Below are 21,119 nucleotides of genomic sequence, written 5' to 3'. Positions count from 1 at the left end.
CTTGCCCCGACCAGCGGGACCTAGTTATTCGTGAGGGCACCAGGAGGACCTTAGCCTGCAAAGAAAATGGGCGAGAAAGGGGAATGGACTCAGGCAAACCAATGCTTGTCGAGAGTCGTTTATTCAGCCAGAAGGCTCATCTTTTAAAGTCAGTTTTAGGTAGGGGAGGGGTAAGGGGCGTAGAGGGTGAGACAGTACAGAATCTTCTTGCACAAGGCATGAATCATATGGCAGACATGAATCATATGAAAGGGGGTCAGGGTAACCTAGGTGGTGGAAGGTTACAAACTCTTCTTGGCCTCAGGCCAGAGACATTGTGGTTGTTCTGAGAAGTCAAAACTCAGGGGCCTTGATACTGCAGGCGCAGAGCAGAATGCAGCAGGGGTGGAGGAGGGGGTAAGGGAAAGATGAAGGATTTCTTTTAAGGGTGGTCCCCAACAATGGATGACAATTGACTTGACATTATCTTACTTGCAAACTCGTAGTTTGATTACTCTATAGTCTGATGACGTTAATAGACATCTCAGTGAAAAAAATCTTAGTTTTTTAAGTTTCAACCTTAATATATCCTATAAATTTTAATTTCTCATCATGAAGCCAAAAGGTGAATTTTTAGATCTATCCATTGTATCTATAAATATTTTAACTGCGATCTTGCAAAATTCAGTGTTTATAATTGAATTGAGAAATGTAGAAACATCTTTTGTTGAGTTATGTATTCTTTTAATACCAACTTACATGACAGAAATCCTCAAGAAACCATTTTTTGAGGATATTTTTGAACAGCGTTCAGAAAGAAGGTTGTTGCAGAGGAGACCTGAAGTGTACGCGTGGCTTTGAGCAAAGCAGCACTGACTGGACGTGCTGATGAGCAGAACTCGCTAAAGACCTGGCCTTTAAGGCAGTGTCACTACTAGTCATCTTGTGGATAAGAAGCCTGGGAGGAAGATGGGCAAGCCCCGATGGCCCGACTGGGACAAGAAAGCAAAGGACAGCAGTGACAAGGAACAGCGCCGAGCTGCAGGAAAAGTCCACGGGCTGGACAAACCTAAAAGAATAGGATGTAGAAAAGCGAAAGGGAAGACAAAATACATGACATAGATTAAGTACCAGATGACAGAGAGGAGGCTATATTATATGAATGTAAACACCTCAGAAATACCCTTGATGAAGGTCCGAAGAAAGATTTGTCCATACAGAGAAAACCTTGATCTCTGCTGTCTTGAAGGATGAATTAAAGGCTCATGACTCAGAGCCGGGACTTGAGCAGCTGCATTTGCAGTAGTGCGCTCTGGAGGCGAGGGGAAGGCAGGTTCTCACTAACTACTCGCTACATCCATGGATAAAGCTCTAGGACCAAGTTTTACCTTGACATGTTTGAGTGTTACAGGGCCTCAGTTTTATTCATAAGAAAATGTAGCACACACAGCATATGAAAGCTACATTAATGGTTTGGGAAATTACTAGATATCGATCACAAATTATCAAAGCAGGGGGTACCAGCTGATTCAGGTAATTCTATTTTTATAAAAATCTAGTACTGAGTGACCCGGCTCTTTATAAAATTAGGCCTCAGTTAAGCAGAACTGTCTGAATACTGTCTTTTAAGTTCTGGGCTTAATTATAATTGTCTTCTTTCTCTTATAACACAAGTCTGCCTGCTGCTTGTGCAATCCACTTAAATGTCCTTTGCTATGAAGTGATATATTTAATACTTATTTGTTTGGTTTTGAAAATTAAATTGTAATCTCAAAAACATGTATTAAGCAACTAGATGTTTTATTATTAAATGTGATCTGTAAGCTCTTTGTGCCTAACGTTTTAAAGCATTGCATTTAAATGCATTACTGGTCCATAATGAATATCTTAGGAAAATACATTTTCTTATATGTAAAAAAAACAAAACAAAACTTAATAGTAGACTGGAGAGATACCCATGAGCTCAGATCTTGAAAAGAAGTACTCTAGGGGCTGGACATGATGGCGTATGCTTTTAATCCCAACCCTTGGGAGGCAGATACAGGAGGATCACCATGAGTCTGAGGTGAGGTCAGCCTGGGCTAGAGTGAGACCCTACCTCAGGAAAAAAAAAAAAAAAAAAATCCTAGGGCTGAAGAGATGCCACAGTGGTTAAGCCACTTGTCTGCAAAGCCTGTGGCCTGATTTGATTCCCCAATACCCACCTAAAGCCAGATGCACAAAGTGGCACGTGCATCTGGACTTTTGTTTGTAGTAGCTAGGGGCCCAGGTGCGCCCATTCTCTCACTCTAATGAATTTTCCTTTCAGTACTGGCAATGATGATCTCCCTACACTTTTGCAATCCATTCTGCACTCCCAGTAGGTGGACATGTTGTGTTCCCACGTGTGGACTGGCAGAGGGCACCGCCTTCTGCCAGGGAAGGCTAACAGACTAGCTATTTCTAACCTTGAAGTGGACCTTCACCAGAAATGGTCATCATGAAGCCCGGATCTCAGACTTCTTGACCCCAGAAGTGCTTTGGTTCTGTCAGAAAGACGCTGGAGTCCTGATTCAAAGAGACCCATTGGCCCACAATGCATTAAAAAAAAAAAAATAAAGAAAAAAAAAGAGCTGTCAAAGATACCCTTCTGTGGACTGACATGGGGTTAACAATGTGCACCGTCCTCAGTAAATTGTGCCCTCCCTCATTAAGTGGATGCTGTGACAACCACCTGCCCAGGTAGGTGATTTACTGCATCTTTGGAGTAGCAAGTTGCATGGCGAATTCCTGTATTATTCTCATTGTTGCCACAAAAGACCTGACAGAAGCTACTGAAGGAAGGAAGTTTGTATGGCTGAAAGTCCATCTCATAGGGAAGGCAGGAGCATGAAGCAGCTGGTCACGTTCACAGGAACGAGAGAGCTCAGCTGACTTTCTCGTGGTTTTTCAGGCTGGCTTGAATGCGCAACCCTCCTTGCCTCTGCTTCTCGAGTGTCAGTATGCCTGGCTTTGATGACAATTTATTTCAGAGAGAGAAAGACAGGCCAATAGAGAATGGGCCGGCCAGTGTCTCCAGCCTCTGCAAAGAAACTCCAGAGGACTTTAGCCGTTAAGGCGTTTGCCTGCCCAGCCAAAGGAGAGCAGTTGGGTTCCTCATTAAGCAGGAAAGCCAGATGCACAAAGTGGCCAAAGCAGTTTGCATTAACTGGAGACCTTGGTGCGTCCATTCTTTCTCCAATAAAGAAGTGTAAATAGGAAAATGACCTGGATATGCATGACTTCAGAGTGCCTGACACTACCTACACAAGACCATCATAATAGGAGGAAAAGAGAATGACAGAATAAAAGGCTGATGGGGCAGGGGAATACGATAGAGAGTGGAGTTGCACAGGGGACATTGGGGCGGGGGGGGGGATTACCATGGGATATTGTTTACAATTATGGAAGTTGTCAACAAAAAATACTAAAACTACAAAAAAAAAAGCGCTCTCAACTAATAAGTTTAAGGCCTGATAGAATAAGATTACTGTTAATCACCAGAATAAATGATTCACTAAGGAAACTACAGATAATTGACAAACACCCTTTTTAACTTTTTTTATTATTATTATTAGAGCAACACAGACAGAGAAAGAGGCAGTGAGTGAGAGAGGGAGAATGGGCACTGCAAAGGAACTCCCGATGCATGTGCCACCTTACCTGGCTTGCTTACGTAGGTCCTGGGATATGGAGCCTCTGGCAGTGCCCGCTAAACCATACCTCCAGCCCTAATTACCTCTTTTTCCAATACCTGTACCTAGTGGCTAAGGAGAGAATAGGAACGAAAAGGAATCGTACAATTCCAACGGGGAAGACTGCCCGGTCGCCTTCACAACTGCGCCCAATAATTTCTTACTTTTGCACTGCGAAGCCAGGGGAGAGCGCGAACGCAGTACCCCACTACCACAAATTATGCAGCCGAGTTTCCCGCATTTGGGGAAATCGCAGGGGTCAGTACATCCGCAGCGCAATGGATAAGCCCCGCCCTGGGAAAACCGCCTTCCTGATCATGGTATCTCCCCTGCCAGGTAAGTAGGAGGCCAACAGCCCCAACGCACGCTCACCACGCCGCCAGACCCCCTCGCAAATCACGGTCGCTCGCCCTCCGGCCGTCCGCATGCGGCTTCCCCCCGCACACTCCCGTGCTCGACTCGCACTCTACACCCAAGCCTTCTTCCCGCCACAAACGGCCCATGAAGGACGCGGAGGCCCGCGACCACGGGGACCGGCAGCCTCCGCGCCGACCTAATCTGCATGCACCCCGCCCCTCCTAGAGGCCCCGCCCACCCGACAAGGATCTGGCCGGCTTCTGTGGACCCACAGAGGGCGCATTGACGCAACTGAGTTGTTTTTAGCAAAAAAACGTGCAGGCCGTGGTGGCGCCCCCAAACCATGACCCTTCCGAGGACTCAAGTATCTCATGCTGTTCTTAGGACACATCACTTTCTCTTTTTTTTCACACTCTCTTTTCTTTGGAGCGGTAGGGTCTCACTGTCGCCCAGGCTGATCTGGAATGCAATCTCTAGTCTCAGGCTGGCCTCCAACTCATGGCGACTCTCCTAGCTCTGCCTCTTCTGACTCCTTAACTCCTTACCATGGCTTCCTGCTTGCTGTACCAGCTTTACCCCAAGACATTTGGCATTCGGTTTGAATAAAGAATTTCTTTTGTCTCCATATACGATCAACATGCAGCTATACTTTTTTCCCAGGTGGGATCTCGCTCTAGCCAGGCTGACCTGGAATTCACCATGAATTAGTAGTCCAAGGCTGGCCTTGAACTCACAGCGATCCTCCTATCTCTTGCCTGGGATTAAAGCGCCACCACGCATGCTAGGGGCTCTTGCCAGTGCAAATGAACTTGACACGTATGCACAGCTTGGTGCATCTGGCTTGGGTACTGGAGAATTGAACTGGGGCCGACTTTGCAAGCAAGTGCCTTTAAGCACTAAGCCATCTCTCCCGCTTTGCTTTAAAATTGGTGTTTGTCGTTCCACACTACCTATGGGGAAGTGAGTGGAAAACTTTGGAGTGTTGGAACTCTCTGAGACAGACAGGGTCTCTTCTTGTTTAAAGCTATGAAGGCCAGACTAGCTGGCCCACAAGCTTTGAGGTTCTCCTGACTCTCCCTCCCATTGTTGGAGGTACATTGGGATTTTGAATGCCCGAGCCACTGTGTCAGGCTTTACAGGAGTGCCGGGGGCCTGAACTCCGCAAGCAACCTTGGGGTGTGCCTTTCAACACTGAGCCATCTCTCCAACCACAGGGCAGTTTTTGTTTGGACTGAAGCACTTTGGAGGTGGAGGCAGGAGGATAAGATCAAATCATCCTCAGCTACACAGTTTCAGGCTAGCCTGAGCTATGTGAGAGCACTGTATTTTCCCCTTTCCCTTTTTCACTTCCACTTTCTTTCCTTCATTTTTTTTTTTTAATTAGAGAGAGAGAATGGGCATGCCAGGGTCTCTAGCCACTGCAAACAACTTCCAGATGCATGTGCCATATTGTGCATCTGACTTATGTGGGACCAGGAGAATCGAATCTGTATCCTTAAGCTTTATAGGCAAGAGCCTTAACTGCTAGGCCATCTATCTAGCCCTGGTGTTGGTAGGGTCTCACTCTGTCCCTGGATGGCTGGAAATCAGGTGATCTTCCTACCTCAGCTTCTCAAGTGCTGGGATTAAAAATGTGTATCACTGGTATTAAAGATCACTTGAGAATCATTCTTTACTATCTTGAATCATAATATATTTTAGGACATGTATGTTTTCTCATTATTTCCTAGGGTGCCCCCTTTAAATGGAAGAGTTGTCTAAGGCATTTTTCTTCCGAAGAGACAACTCCATTATGCAACAAGCAAATGAAGAAATGGTCAACAGGTGGGCACAATGGCGCATGCCTGTAAGCTGACCTACTAGGAAGACTGAGATCGCAGAGTCGCTTGATTCCAGCAGTTTGAAATCAGACGCATCATGAAGAACCAACCCTATTTTGTAAAAGAACAGAGCAATAAATTCTTCTTTTTTTTTTAAATTTTTTATTTATTTATTTGAGAGCGACAGACACAGAGAGAAAGACAGATAGAGGGAGACAGAGAGAATGGGCGCGCCAGGGCTTCCAGCCTCTGCAAACGAACTCCAGACGCGTGAGCCCCCTTGTGCATCTGGCTAATGTGGGACCTGGGGAACCGAGCCTCGAACCGGGGTCCTTAGGCTTCACAGGCAAGCGCTTAACCGCTAAGCCATCTCTCCAGCCCAAATTCTTAAAACTAAGAGTTCTGCTAAATTACTCATTGCTACATACTGACTTTGAAAAGGATCCCAATGCCATATTAAACAGAAATGAGATATTCTCTTTCTTCCTTTCTTTGTCTCTCTCTTTACATCATGTATGGCTATCAGCTTTTCGGGGCTAGTGGTGGAATGTGATGGTTTAATTCAGGTGTCCCCCATAAACTTAATGTTCTGAATGCTAGGTTCCCAGCTGATGGAAATATGGGAATTAAGGCCACCTGGAGGCAGTGTATTTTGGGGGAAGGGCTTTTGGGTATTATATCCAGTTTTCCCTTACCAATATTTGGCACACCCTCCTGTTGCTATTGTCGACCTTATGTTGGCCAGGGGTTGTTGTCCACCCTCTGCTCATGTCCTCATTTTCCCCTGCCATCGTGGGGCTTCCCCTTTAGCCTGTAAGCCAAAATAAACCTCTTCTTGCCAGAAGCTTCTCTTGGTTGTGTGATTTCTACCAGCCATGTGAACTGGACTGCAACACACACCAAAACTACATGGTATAACCCGATTGTTAAAACTTCCACATTGGGACAGATCATGGCTTAGGGATTAAGGCCCATGTCTACGTACCCTAAGGAACCAGGTTGCATTCTGTAGAACCCAGGTAAGCGAGATACACAAGGAGGTGCATGTGTGTGGAGTTAATTTGCAGTAGATAGAGCCCTGGCACACACATTCTCATATTCTCTCTGTGTTCTCAAATCAATATCTTAAAATGTTGTTCATTAATTTTATCTTACTGATTTGTTGATTTCATTGATTTATGTTTTTGCATCCTAGATTATTTAATGATTGGATTTTCTAGTTAGCTGGGTATTATTAGATGTATCAGATAATCTGATGTTATATAGCTTCAGGGTAGGAGCTTAAGGCATTAGGTGTGGCTCTCAAGACTCTCAGGTTATTTATCCATGAGTAGTAATTATGACAACCAGATCCTTAACTGTCCCTTAGGGTGTGTGGTGCCCCACCCACACCCTTATTCCTGACAACAAGGTGGTTAAGATTTCTGATCTGTTGAGGGTTCCAAGAAAGCTTGTGACAAGGTGAGACCTTTCCCTGGTGTAATCCCAGTTACCTCTAATCCTGTTTGGGTCCCGCTGTTGGTTCAAGTTGGTGTGACCGGATCCCTGGACAGCTGCTCTGTTCCCTGGAGCTGGGCACTGGCAGTGGGGGAGGGGAGGCTGCTGATGCTGCTCTAGTTCTCTCACTGTTCCACGTGTTGTTCTACCTTGTGATCTGCTCCTCCGTTATTCACTGCCGCTCTCCTTCACGTTTCTTGAGTTCACGGAGAGCTCAAGTGTGAGTGTAAGCTCACCTCACCTGGCTTTTCCTGCAGCTCAAGCCGAGCCTGGCAGCTTTATAAGGAAGGAAATGAAAGGTTATATAAAACAGAAAGAAGAAAGAGAGAAACAGGAAGAAATTAAGGTTAGGGGCTGGAGGGATGGCTTAGCAGTTAAGGCATTTGCCTGCAACGCCAAAGGACCCAGGTTTGATTCCCTAGCACCCACATTAGCCATATACAGAAGGGGGCATACACATCTGGAATTCATTTGCCTTGGCTGGAGGCCCTGGTGTGCCCATTCTCTCCCTCCCTCACTCCACCTTTCTCTGTCAAATAAGTAAACAAATAAAAATAAAAAAAATTAAAAATTAATGGTAGGCTTCATCTTACGCCCTCCCCCCCGCCAGGGTCCTGTGATAAATCATGAACTTTGAATAACTCTCCTCACAGCTGTCTTTATACCCTCCTCTTAGACCAGCCCCAGGAGTTTCCCCACCCCTATTCACTATGTATTCTGCCCTCCCTTTGTCCCCTCCCTCATATTCCCTCTCTGGACTCTATTATTATTATTACCAGCTCAATCTTCATCAGATATTATAATCAGTGCTCTTACTGCTATTAACAAACATTTCAGTTAAATAATAAAATGATACTCGATTTTGAGATACGATGTAAAGGTTATGTATTACAATGAGTCTAAGGTGTGTTTTTCATCATTAATCTCACAAAACTATCGTGACCTTAATTTTGCTATATTTCCAGCCCAACATCCCACTAGGTATGTTTGTGCGCAGCACCTCCATGCTTGGCTAAACTGCTGTTGATCACACACTTGACGCCCTCTCTCATGGAAATGACACTTATAATTCTGGATGTTTTCAACTGTAATTTGCATGATTTAAACTTTTATCTTAGTACACAACATAAAGACAGCATCCAAGTAACCTTCCACAATAATCACCATGTCTGTGGCAGTTTTAGTCAACTCACTAGCATTTCAGTACATTTTATTCCTCTAAAGAACCATAGGTTCTTTAGAGCGTTGAATAAAATGGCCAAGCCCAGATGGGTGGCACTTCTCCACCATAGACCCTGCTGCCAATTGCCCTTCCTGGCTGTCACACCTGTGGCCTCTCTTACCCTTTTTTCTTGTCCTTTTGGGAAACGTGGTACATCCTTAGTGTGACGAGATTGCATATCTTGTCAATGTCCACCAGGCAAGAAGCTTTCTGGATCTTTCCCAAGGACTTGAACCCTGGCAGGAAACCAGACTGCTCTGGTTTTGAAGCCCAGCACCTAAAGCACAGGAATCGCTTCATGGCAGAGTTTGTGGCCTTGCTGGCCGCTTCTTTCCTGCAAGACTCTATCCCCCTTCTTTTATCCCAGTTCAGCTTGCACTCACCCTCCCTCCCCACCCCACTGTCTGTCTATAGTCTCCCCCCACATCCCTTCCAATAAGAATATTAGTAAGCCAAGTCCCCAGTGTTAGTGCTCACACTAAGCTATGCTAGTCTCAAGCACCATCAGAACACGCCACTGAAAGATGCTCTGCCTTACCATCTGTGGAACACTCAAACAAAAGGCAGCAGCAGCATCTGGTTGCCTAGCAACGTCGTGAATCCATTGTGACAAAGTGGGCAGGTGCCAGCATGCCTCAGGACCAGTGACTACTGAGCCACATCCTCCAGCCTATCCTCTCCAATGATGGTTGACTAGAATTCCCATGAAATGTCAAACATAGACAAGACTTGGACAAGAGTTCTAGTCAAACTCTTTGTTTAGGGCCTGCGGAAAGCAGTCTTTGAGTGAAACTCATTTAAAGTAATGTGAAACTTGAGGGTCCTGGGAATCTCCTGTAAACCCCTAAAATTTCAAATTGTGACCCTAGAATTCCCGGCTAGCTTGGGTTACATGGAAAAGTGCCTCCTGAAAATAAACAAGCCACTCTTAGATTCGCAATACATGCTGTTCCTTTCCCTCCCACATCACCTGCTAGCTAAACGCCATCGACTGGGATTCCACAACATTCTGTAACAATTTTTTTTCGTGTTTTAAAAAGTATTTATTGCAAAGAATGCTGGACACAGTGCAATGCATGGTTGAAATCCAACGCCATTCATTCTAGGGAGAGCAGGATGATGCCTGCGTCCCAGGCACATTGCAGCCACTCCAAGGCAGCTGAGGGAGGGGCTGTTCCCACGCATGCCCTAAATCCCAGACACACCTCTGCCCCATGCAGTCCTTTTAACGTAGCTCCCGCCTCCCCTTCCGTGCAGAGATAAAAGGCCTCAGTGGTCTTGTTGCAGGTGACATCAGGTAGATTCACAGCTGCCGACCCAAGGGATTCTCTATGGCTAACCATTATGTCCAGATGACAAAAGTCAGCCAAACTTGGAGAGACACAAAAGCAAAGGTTACAGTCCCCATGTCCCAAAGGCAATGGTATGGTCTTCTGGACCCAAGAGGGGGCTTGGGGCTCTGACAGGAATCGAACCAAAGAGGATCAGGCTCATTGCAGACATTTATTCCTGTTTGTCTACAGCTTTGACGAGAGACAGAGAGAGAGAGATACAGAGAGAAGGGGGGGGTAGGTTGAGAGAGAGAGAGAGAGAGAGAGAGACACCACTTGTCAGGACCAGGGACACTGACTTCCTTTAGGGCCAGGTGGCCTCTGCAGGCTACAGACAGACAATGGGAGTGGCAAGGCTGAAAAGGCCCAGACTTGGAAAGGCTCTTGGATGTAGGGAACTGGCTTACCAAGGTCCCATTTGTGGGGAGCAGAGCACCAGCCACTGGTATGGGTTCCAGCCCTGCATGTCAGTCTGTTGGCCATCTGAAAAACGGAGCCATAATCAGCTGCATAAACCTACAAGAACTCAGAGGCTCCACAAGGTTGTTTTTATCAGACTCCCATGACTTGAGACAAAGCTGATGGGCTGAGGACTTGTCCTTGGGCCAGTGGCTGCCTCCAAGGCCTGTTTTCTTCCTTCCTCAGTCCAACAGGTGGATGGTAACAAACATCAGGGAGGGGCTAACAGGACTACGGGTAGTTCTGAGCCACTCACAGCAAAGGAACATCCATGCCAGCGGTGCATAGTCCTGTGTGGACAGAGGTGACAATGACCAGGGAAGGAGAGCCCAGGCTCCTTGAGCATTTTGGTGTGTGCACTGTGAAGGTAACCAGGACAGCTGGCCCATCTTTCCATGGTCGCCCAGTTCAGTTCTTGAGAACAGCTGGGAAAAGGTGGACTGAGCCCCAGTTCCCCAATATTTCAGCATAGGCCTTGGTAGAACTCAGGAAAAGGCACCTCCAATGTTCCCTTTCCCTTCAGTGTCACAATGTGCCAAAGCAAGCATGCTGTTTGAAGAATGCCAAATGTGGGCGACTGCCCAATGGGCCTGGCCAGCGGCTGCAGCGCTTCCATTCCTGGAAGGGAGGGATGGGAGAGTTGGCCTCGCCTTGAGTAGGAGATACTCAGTGCCCCAGGAAGACCTGGCTATGAAGAGGACAGGAAGAGTCCGGCCAGGGGTGGCCTTGTGCACCCAGGCAGCTGAGCAACAGTGAGGACATCTCGGTGAGACGTTCCGTTTCACATTAAGGGCTGCACGTTTCACAAAGCAGCCATCTATCTGCCAGCCACAGCAAAGGGGCCAGAAAGTAGGGCAAAGGAGGAGCTCAAACGGCTGCACAGCAAATTGCTTGGGGATTCTGAGCATGTCAGCAGCCACATCCAACCCTGTTGCTGGCTGTCAACAAGGAGACCCTGGGCTAGGCTGAGGGCTCTGGGCACTGCCAGCCAGGCACAGCTTCGATGGTGATCCTGCATGGTGACAATGCCCCTAATATAAACACGAGAGGAACCTGGAATGACCTCGTGTGGAGACTCAACCAACTCCTGCACAGGGGCCTCAGTGGATGGCATGTGGTCACTGGTGAGCAGAGACTGTGAAAGGGCTTCCTCTGGAGGCCTGGAGTTGTCTACATTCTGAGGCCTGTCTCGGTGTGTATTCACAGCTGCCACGTTCAAGAATATGGACTCCAATTTACAACCGTAAGCCACAAGGGTCAGCTTTAGGACCGTGTGCAGGGGACACTTGAGGTAGGGCAGTTGTTCTGATGCCTTGGCTAGGAAGTATGCCAGGAAGCCTCACCATCACAGCCTGGTGGCAGATGACCAGCACGTTCTCCTGTCTCTCCACTTCCAAGTTGACAGGCTCCAGTTGCTGGACCAGGTCCTCATAGGACTCACCCTTCGGGTACCGGTAACAGTACTTGTCCTGGTCCTGCAGGGTGAACTCCAGTGGATAATGGGCCTGAATTTCCTCGTAGGTCATTTCCTCACAGACGCCCATATCTATCTCGTTGAGGACCTTCCACTGCTCATAGGGCACACCCAATGCCTCTGCGGTCTGGATGGTTCTTTTCATCTGGCTGGTCCAGACCTTCAGATCCTTGATGTTCTGGTCGCTGATGAACTGAGCCAGACCCTTGGCAAACTCTCTGTCCTGGGGAGATAGTCCTGGGTCCCAGCCAATCTGGCCCTTGAGGTTGAGCTCGCTCTCCCAGTGCCAGCACAGGTAGATGGAGCGGGGAGTCACATGGATATTCATGAGGTAATATACGATTCGGCTCTGGATATGGTCAGCTACACGGTTCACCCCATAGCTCTGCCCCACATCCATGATCTTGATATAGGACAGATCCCTGTCCAGGTCCTCATCCAGTGGCTCATAGGAGTTCTCATAGCACTCCATGTGCCTCATGAAATCCTCCGTGGCTAACAAAATCAGGGCTGCCCAGTTTCACTTGCATGATGTTGGCAGCTATGACTTCGGGATCCACACAGACTCAACGACAAAGGTCTTGTAGCCATTCTGCTCCCCAAAATTAAAGATGGTTGCTCTCCGTTCTCTGGTGGTATTAGTTGCATCAAAAACCGACACATGTCCCCCATCCTCACTGAGAAACCTCTAGACGTCACAGAGAGCTGCCAGGGTACACTGCTCTGGGATTTTCAGGCTCTCTTCATTGTCTGGGAGGAAAAACTCAAAAGATTTATACATCTTGACCATGGTCCCAGCAATACTGGCCAATGTTGAATTCCCGAGTGGCCACACCAATCCAATTCAGGTAGCGGGTCAGCGTCTTAGAAATGTAGGTCTTGCCCCTGGCAAGCATGCCCACCATGACGATGAGGGTCGGGCAGTTGGTCATGCAACACCACATTGGCAGGCGTGCAGAGCCGGCTGGTCGTTGCTGTAGGGTATCCAGATCTTCTTCAGGGGATTCTGGGTCAATCCTCTTGGGGACACCATCCCTCATTCCCCCACAACCCCCCCCCCCCCACACCACCCACGCACACCGCCAGGCCGGGATGAATCAATCGGACTGCGTCCACATTCTGTAACAATTTAATGTAACCCCTTACGATTTGATATAACCCCTGAAGCCTATGTTCCTTTTAATTTTTTTTTCATATTATTTTAGAGTGGAGAAGAGGGAAAGAGATAATTGGCACACAGGGTCTCATCCACTACCATTGAACTCTAGACGCTTTGCCACCTAGTGGGTATGTGGGAGATTGCACTTGCCTCCCTATTGTGTATTTGGTTTACTGGGATCTGCAGAGTTGAACATGGGTCTTTAGGCATCCCTGTCAAGTGCTTTAACCACTAAGCACTCTCTCTTATGTCAGCCTATGTTATCTAAGGAGTTTTTAACCTGAATAAATATTTTAAGACTCAGTTTACCCATTTTATCTTATTCTCTAGTAAAAGCCTTGTATTTTAGCAAAGCATAATATAACTTCAGTGATCTGACAGATATGTCTATAAAGGATTGAAAGCGAGAGAGATAATAGGAGCTTTTGTGGGCTTTGAGCATCAATGGGATCTCAAGCCCATGAATTGGCCCTGCCATCTTCAGCATGAGGCACCAATATTGAGGAAGTGATGACTCCCTTGATCCCTGCCTCTTGCTCTACTGATATTCCTGGTACAATCATTGATCCCAGGGGAGAAGCCATAATCAGGTGTAATTATGACTATTAATGCACTGCCAAACTGCTGCCCAGCCTTCTCAAGGAGTGCAAATTCTCTTAATGTACATCAAGATTTTTCCCTAAATAAACTGAATAATTCATAATATCTTTGGTGTTGCAGACGGAACAGAAAGTAGGGTGGGTTTATCTCACAAGCAGTGGTTAACTGCCCTAGGTGACCCCAACATTTTGGTGGATCTCCTAGAGTCCTGGAATGTCAGAACCTCCTTACTCATTCTCAATCAACTGTATCCATTTAAAGGTAGCCCTATAGGGATGGAGAGATGGCTTAGCAATTAAGGCACATGCCTATGTAGCCTAAGGACCCATTTTCAATTCCCTAATACCCACCTACACCAGAAGCACAAGATGACCACTGTATCTGGAGTTTGTTTGCCGTGGCTAGTGGCCCAGGGGCACCCATTCTGTCTGTATATATGTGTCTCTTCCTCTCTCTGTCTTCCTCCTGTTCTCTTTCAAATAAATAAATAAATAGTTTTTTATCTCAATATATTAGTCATACAGTTTCTAAGTTTCTTTCCCACATAACTCCCAGATTCAGGGGGTTTCTCCCTCATTATCCAATAACCCTACAGAGGAAGGCCTCAGAGGAAGGAGGTAGAGGAGAAGTAGTATGAGAAGAATTTTCTAAAACACAAATTTAAAACACAATAAAGGCCTTCTTATCTACAGAAAAGGAAAAAGGCTGGGGTACCAGATTATATATATATCCTTTCATTCTCCACTTAGGTTTCAGTTTGTAATAGTGGCACCCCATGTCAGCCAGTTTGATTCTCTTTTTGTGTTTGAGGAAAGAGCAAGTTCTGTGATGGACTTGACTGGGCGTGGTGATACATGACACACTGCTACTAACGCAGCATTCTGGAGGCAGGAGTAGGTGGTTGGCTAAGCTCAAAACTCACCTTGAATGAAGACTAAGTTCCAGGATAGCCCGAAAAATACTGAGACACTCCTATTTAGGAGACGAAAACAGAAAAAGAAAAACCCTTTTTCATACAGATGTCAGATCTGGGCTTTCCATTGGTCAGACTAAACGTGGGCTGGAAGGATGCAGAGTCATGCCCAGTGCTGGAGCCCACTGTGGTAGCTCAAGATGCGGATTTCCTCTGCACCTTGGGGTGGGGGGTGGATAGAGGGAGCAGCCCTCCTGCACAGTGAGGCTCAGGGCTTTCAGCTCTCCAAGTGAATGCTTCCTGGGCTACTGCTAGCTTGATGAGCTGGCTTCTCTTGCAACCTGGGCTTGAAGCCAACTGCCTATGGCAGGAGAGCTCAGGACTATCTGCTCTCCAAGGGAATGTTTATGAGTGCCCTCTTGATGCTCTGGGGAACCCAGTGTTGTCTACCACTTAGCATACTGACAGAAACTTTTGGACCCACTGTGAGTCTATGAGTAACAGGCATAGGAATCTCTAAATCATTTATAAGATGGCTCAGTGTTTTAAAGTTTTAACTGGTATTGATGAGGATTCATATCCCCCGTTTTCCCTGACATTTGTTATTTATGGCTTTGTTGTAGTTACTCTAATTTGTTATTAGTTCATTGTAATTTTATATGTATATTTTTAGAAATTCATGATCCTAGGCTCTGCAAAATGATCAGTGTTAGTGACATTTAAAAATAACCACCATTCAGTGTATTCATTACACAGGTATGGCAGAAATATTGAAATAATAAAGTTTATAGGATACCTTTTGGGCATACAAAAACAATACTCATTTCTGAATATGAAATCAGGAATACTATATGATTTACAATAGCATCAAAACCTTTAAAACTGTTGACAATAGATTGAGGCTAAGCTGTAGAAGCATACACTGCAAACTATCAAAGGTATGAAAGTGAAAGGCCCAAGAATTCAGAAGCTCAGAAATACTATCACACTCCAAAGGGAGCTTAGGCGGGCCCCCTGCGTACCTCAAACTCCAGGATTTACTCTCTGTTAGAAGCAAGTAAAGAATCCCTCTTCTCAGTGTATCAGAGCCCACTCCTAATATAAAACTAGGTAAAAAGGGCATGAGATAGCCCTCAGGGATGGGAAATGAGTAATAAAGTAGACCACTTATTTAGTTTCTGTAAATAGCCTGCACCATAAGCCTTAATAGCCCACACTATAAGCCTTAGTAGCCCACACTGTAAGCCTTAGTAACTCGCACCATAGGCTGTAGCAGCCTGCCTCAGACCACCAAGGTCATAGGAGGCTGATACCAGACTCTGCTACCCCCACCTAAGGAATTGCACAAGTGCTGACCTCCAAGGTCACAGGAGACTGATACCACACTCTGCTACCCCCACCTAAGGACCTGCGCAAATGCTGACCTCCAAGGTCACAAGAGAATGATTGGTCCATGAGGGGCTCGAACAAAGTAAACTAATTGGCTTAGAAACTGTGGGGTGGCACAAACTGACTGGCTAACACCCTGCAGGGGCTCCTGATATTAAATAATAATTGGTCTAATACACAGGCTTTGTTAGAAACCCTATAAAAACTGCCCCGTTCCTGCATTCGGGGCTCTGCAGTCCTCTACCCCTGTGCGGTGTACGACTGTGGGCCCCAGAGCGCTTGGAATAAAATCCTCTTGCAGTTTGCATCAAGACCGCTTCTCCTGAGTGAGTGATTTGGGGTGTCGCCTTATCCGGGCAGAGCGTGGGGACCCCCTGGGGTTTTTTTTCCTACAAAAGAAATGATAGGCCTGCCTCCAGAGAGCCCCAACTTGTAGGCTTGGCTTTCGTCAATGGTCTGAGGGGTTAGCGGGGTGTCGGAGCCCAAGGCAAACCTGGCGCCCAAAGAAGATGCTGGGGAAGTGTGGTTACAAGATTCATGTTATCCGTGAACGCGGAACCTTGAGGAGACCAGGTCACCGGCCAAGCCACAGGGCGCTGCGGGGCTCGGCCTCCAGCAGTCACTGTGGCGGAGGTCGCGAACACTGCTCTCCGCGTACCGGCGACAGCGACGCCGCCCGCAGCGTTCCTCGGGCTTCACCCCCTCGGTGGCCGGGGCCGGCGTACAGGTCCGGAGTCGTGTCCGCGGAGAGGGCCTGGCTATCCTGCCCCTGAGCCTGAGGCCTCGCAGCGGAGGGCCGCGGCTTCCGGAGCTTCCCGGAAGTGCCCACCCACGCGCGAACGCCGGGCAGCGCCGGGGGCGGGGCCAGGCTCGTCCAATGGGAAGATCTGGCCCCGCCCTCCCGCCCTGGCCCCTCTTCCCTCCGCTCTGCTCCCCCAGGGTCTCCAGTGCCAGGTTTTCAGGAAGATGTGCAAGAACGCTGAGGCCTACCTCTGGACCGCTGAGCCGGTGCATCTTTCCAAGGATATTCAGCAGTCGAAGCCCTGACTCCTGAGGAGAGATATTTTATATCTCATCTTCTGGCTTTCTTTGCGGCCAGTGACGGCATGTATAAGGAAACTTGGTAGACCGATTTAGCCAAGGAGTTCACATTACAGAAGCCCGCTCTTTCTCTGGGGTCCAAATTGCTAGGGAAACATACATTCTGAGATATAGAGGCTCCTTGTTGATACCTATATTAAAGATTCCAGAGAAATGGAATTCTTTTTCAATGCCTGTTTGAAGAAGGCAGAGGGCCTTGAGTTGGATTGGGGACAAAAGCGCTACTTATCCAGAACGTGTTATAGCTTTTGCTACTTTGGAAGGAATCTTCTTTGCTGTTCCTTGGGCTCAAGAAACAGGGACTGTTGCCGGCCTCACATTTTCCAAGGAGCTTATTAGAGGAGATGAGGGTCAACACTGATTTTGCCCATCTGGGGTCCGAGCACCTGGTACACAGACCATCAGAGCACCGAGTCAAGGAAATAATTATTAATGCTGTCAGCAGGGAACAGGACTTCCTCACAGAAGCCTGCCTGTGAAGCTCACAGGGGTGAATTGCACGTTAATGAAGCAGTACATTGAAAACGCCTTAGGCTTCACAGACAAGCACTTAACCGCTAAGCCATCTCTCCGGCCCAGGAAGAGTAATTTGGAATGAGTTTTGCGTCCTGTTTATTCTCTTCAATGACAGGATACAGTAGAAAGATACTGCCTGGAAGTTTTCCTTTTCAGTTTGGTTCATTTTCAGTTTTTGTGATTTACATAGTTGTTTGATTCATCTGCCTAGAGAATAATCCTACAAGACAGTCTTAAAGCACAAGACACCTATAATTCCTTCAAAATCTGCATTGCTTCAAGTTTTACAGTCTATTCACAGTATGTCAGCAGTTCCTGACTATAAAGCAGAAACACAAATGGACAAGGCTCTTCTAAAATGCAGATGTGCATAGCTAGAGCACAGTGGTCCTGGGTGGGATGTGGAGGTAATGAGGGAAGGAGAGAAAGCAAAAGTTCGTGTGCTCAGAATGTGGCTCAAGTCTTTGGAGCTAAAAATAAATTCTTTGGACTGGGGAAGATGGCTGAGCGGTTAAGACGCTTGCCTAAAAAGCCAAAGGACCATGGGGTCCTTTGGCTTTGCAGGCAAATACATTAACCATGGAGCTCTCCCTCCAGCCCAGTATTTTTAACTCATTTATTTATTTATTCATTTTTTGGTTGGTCAAGGTACAGTCTCACTCTACCTCCGGCTGACCCACAATGCAGTATGTAGTCTCAGGATGGCCTCGAGCTCAGCGTGGTCATCATTCCTCAGCTTCCCAAGTGCTGGGATTAAAGGCGTGCACCACCACACCTGGTCCTAAGTTAAACTCTCTATCAACAACCAACTTACCACACATTTACACAGTGTATCATGATCACAATCCTCTCCCGGCATCCTCTTTCTTCTCTCTCACCATGACTCTCCACTTGAGGGGGAAATCTTTCTGGCAACTGTGTGGCTAACTTTGTTTTCTTTCTTTCTGTCTTCCTTCCTTTGTTCCTTCCTTTTTTTTTCTTACAAATAACAGAGAAATTGAGAGAAAGATAGAGAAAGAAAAGGAGAGGGAGAGAGAAAGAGAAATAAAATGGGAGAAAGAATGGGAGTGCCGGGGTCTCTAGCCACTGCAAATGAACTCCAGACATATGCGTCACCATGTACATCTGGCTTAACTGGGTACAGGGGAATCAAACCTGGGTCCTTTGGCAGTGCAGGCAAGTGCCTTAACCACTAAGCCTTCTCTCTAGCGCCTGTATGGTTAACTTTGAATGTCTGTGGTTGAGAGCGATACAGAAGTCCTGAGGTTTTGGAGGAATTGCTGAGATCAGGAGATCAAGGTCAACTTCAGCTGTATAGAGAGTTTCTGTCCAGCCTGAGGTACATGACAGCCTGTCTCTAAAGTGAAGTCATGAAAACCACCACCACTTTGTATCTGGAAGACAGTATGGCAAAGCACTCCTTCCTTTCTTTGGCTCTTACACTCTTTCAGCCACCTCTTTGAAAGGTATTCCTGAATCATGGAGAGTGTGATAGATTGTCTTACGTAGTGCTGAACATGACACTGTCACCTCTCAGCATTTTGGTAACTCTTGAATCTCCCCATTGCTCAATACCATCTGAAAAGAGAAGCTTTTGTTTTAAATTTTTTTGTTTAATTTATTTCTTCTTAACAACTTCCATGATTGTAAACAATATCCCATGGCAAGAAGCTTCATTTTTTATGGTATATTTACTGGTTTGTTTATATTTAATTTAAACACGTGTGCACACACACAACCTAATTTACAGTGTGCCTTGCACATGCCAGGCAAGTAAGTGCTTACAGTGATCTTTATCTCCAGACCAATTCTTTTGTGTATTTTCCAATTTTTAGAACTTAAGACTGCAATGCTATTTGCTAGTTGGAGGCTATCTACATGTAAGATTATTTTTTAACAATTCTGTCCTTGTGGAATCTTTAAGTTATGCTATATACATATTTATCATTATTTTTCAGTGCAATCACTCCACCAGTGAGCTATATACCTAGTCCCAGAAGATATATAAATATATTTTTTGTGGATTTTTTTTGGAGGTAAGAATCTCATAGCAGGTTGTGGTGGTGCACACCTTTAATCCCAGCATATGATAGGCAGAAGTAGTAGGATCACTGTGAGTTCAAGGTCAGCCTAGAACCACATAGTGAATTCCAGGTCAGCCTGGGATGGAGTGAGACCCTACCCTGAAAAACCAGCACCACCAACAACAAAAAGAATCTCATGTTAACTCAGGCTGGCCTTAAATTCCTGATCCTATTGCCCTCATTTTTTTGAGTGATACCATTATAGGTATATGCAACCATGTGTGGCTAAATATAATCTTTTTTATTTTAAAAAATACTCTTGAGCCAGGCATGGTAGTGTACACCTTTAATACCAGCACTCAGAAGGCAGAGATAGGAGGATCACTGAGAGTTGGACGCCACCCTGAGAACGAAGCTTTGTTTTTTAAATTTTTTAACATAATTTATTTATTTTTATTATAGAGCAAGAGAGAGAACAAATGAACTCCAGACGCATGTGCCACTTGTGCATCTGGCTTATGTGATTACTGGGGAATTGGACCTGGGTCCTTAGGCTTCACAGGCAAGTGCCTTAAGCACTAAGCCATCTCTCCACACTGAAAATGTTTTTATTTACTTATTCGCTAGCAAAGAGAGACAGAGAGAAGGGAGAGAGAGACAGAAACAATGGGTGTGCCAGAGCCTCCAGTTGCTGCAAATGAATTCCAGATTCATGTGTCACATTGTGCATCTTGCATTATATGGGTACCAAAGAATGAAACCGAGTTTAGTAGGCTTTGAAGGTGAAAGACTCCCAGAGGGAGACCCTCACTCAGGTCCCGAGATAGCATGCACCCAAAGACACATGGGAGACCAAACTTGCTGCAAAAGCATGAGGCTTTACTCAGGAAACCAGATCTCTGGGGTCGATACTTATCCCATGCAGGAGACAGAGGACTTGACCCTGAGCCCTATTGGGGGTTTCTTTTTATAGGTTTTTAGCAAGGAAGGGAAAGGGGGGGGGGTCCACAAGGGTATTTGCAAAGCTTATACAGTTATGTCTACATATCTTATTTGTCCATAACCAGAGTTTAAGTCCTTGGTCAGGCTATCTTGGGAAATTATTTTATTATTTTGGTTTTTCTTAAAACTATATTTTTGTTTTTCTTCTTCCCAGGACATAAAGTTTATGTTGACCCAACCAACCCATATCTTGGGCCACCCACAGCCTATCTTTTAGCCTATCTTTGATTTACTTCTTCCAGGAATATACAGTTCAGGCTGACCCCTAGCTGTTCTGTAGCAAGCAGCTGTTTGTTCCCAAAGTTTACTTTAAAATTTTCCTTCCTGCCTTTCAAAGGGAGGCACTTTAACTGCTGAGCCATCTCTCCAGCCCAATAAGGTTTTTTGTTGTTTTTGTTGTATGTGTTTGGTTTTTCAAGTTAGGATCTTACTCTAGCCTAAGGTGACCTGGAAGTCATTATATAGTCTCAGGATGACCTGGAACTCATGGCAATCCTCCAAGCTCTGCCTCCTAAGTCCTGGGACTAAAGGCGTGCATCCCCCTACCCAGCTGAAGCTTTCTT

The 21,119-nt window shown here is 46.2% G+C and overlaps 1 non-coding gene and 2 pseudogenes across 1 annotated transcript; 1 reads left to right on the top strand and 2 right to left on the bottom strand.

Moving 5' to 3' along the window:
* Nucleotides 1-3,872: 3,872 nt before the first annotated feature.
* Nucleotides 3,873-4,036, bottom strand: LOC123462619. The gene has a single exon (XR_006638406.1). It is a non-coding gene; the product is annotated as a U1 spliceosomal RNA (small nuclear RNA).
* A 6,113-nt stretch (nucleotides 4,037-10,149) lies between these two features.
* On the bottom strand, nucleotides 10,150-12,885 carry LOC123462094 (annotated as a pseudogene).
* Nucleotides 12,886-16,879: 3,994 nt separating this feature from the next.
* Nucleotides 16,880-20,717, top strand: LOC123462322 (annotated as a pseudogene).
* Nucleotides 20,718-21,119: the final 402 nt, after the last annotated feature.

The sequence above is a fragment of the Jaculus jaculus genome, chromosome 7, assembly GCF_020740685.1.
Source record: "Jaculus jaculus isolate mJacJac1 chromosome 7, mJacJac1.mat.Y.cur, whole genome shotgun sequence".
NCBI classification, from domain to species: Eukaryota; Metazoa; Chordata; class Mammalia; order Rodentia; family Dipodidae; genus Jaculus; species Jaculus jaculus.
Note: the sequence above shows the minus strand (reverse complement) of the source record. Positions and strands in the feature narration are given on the sequence as shown.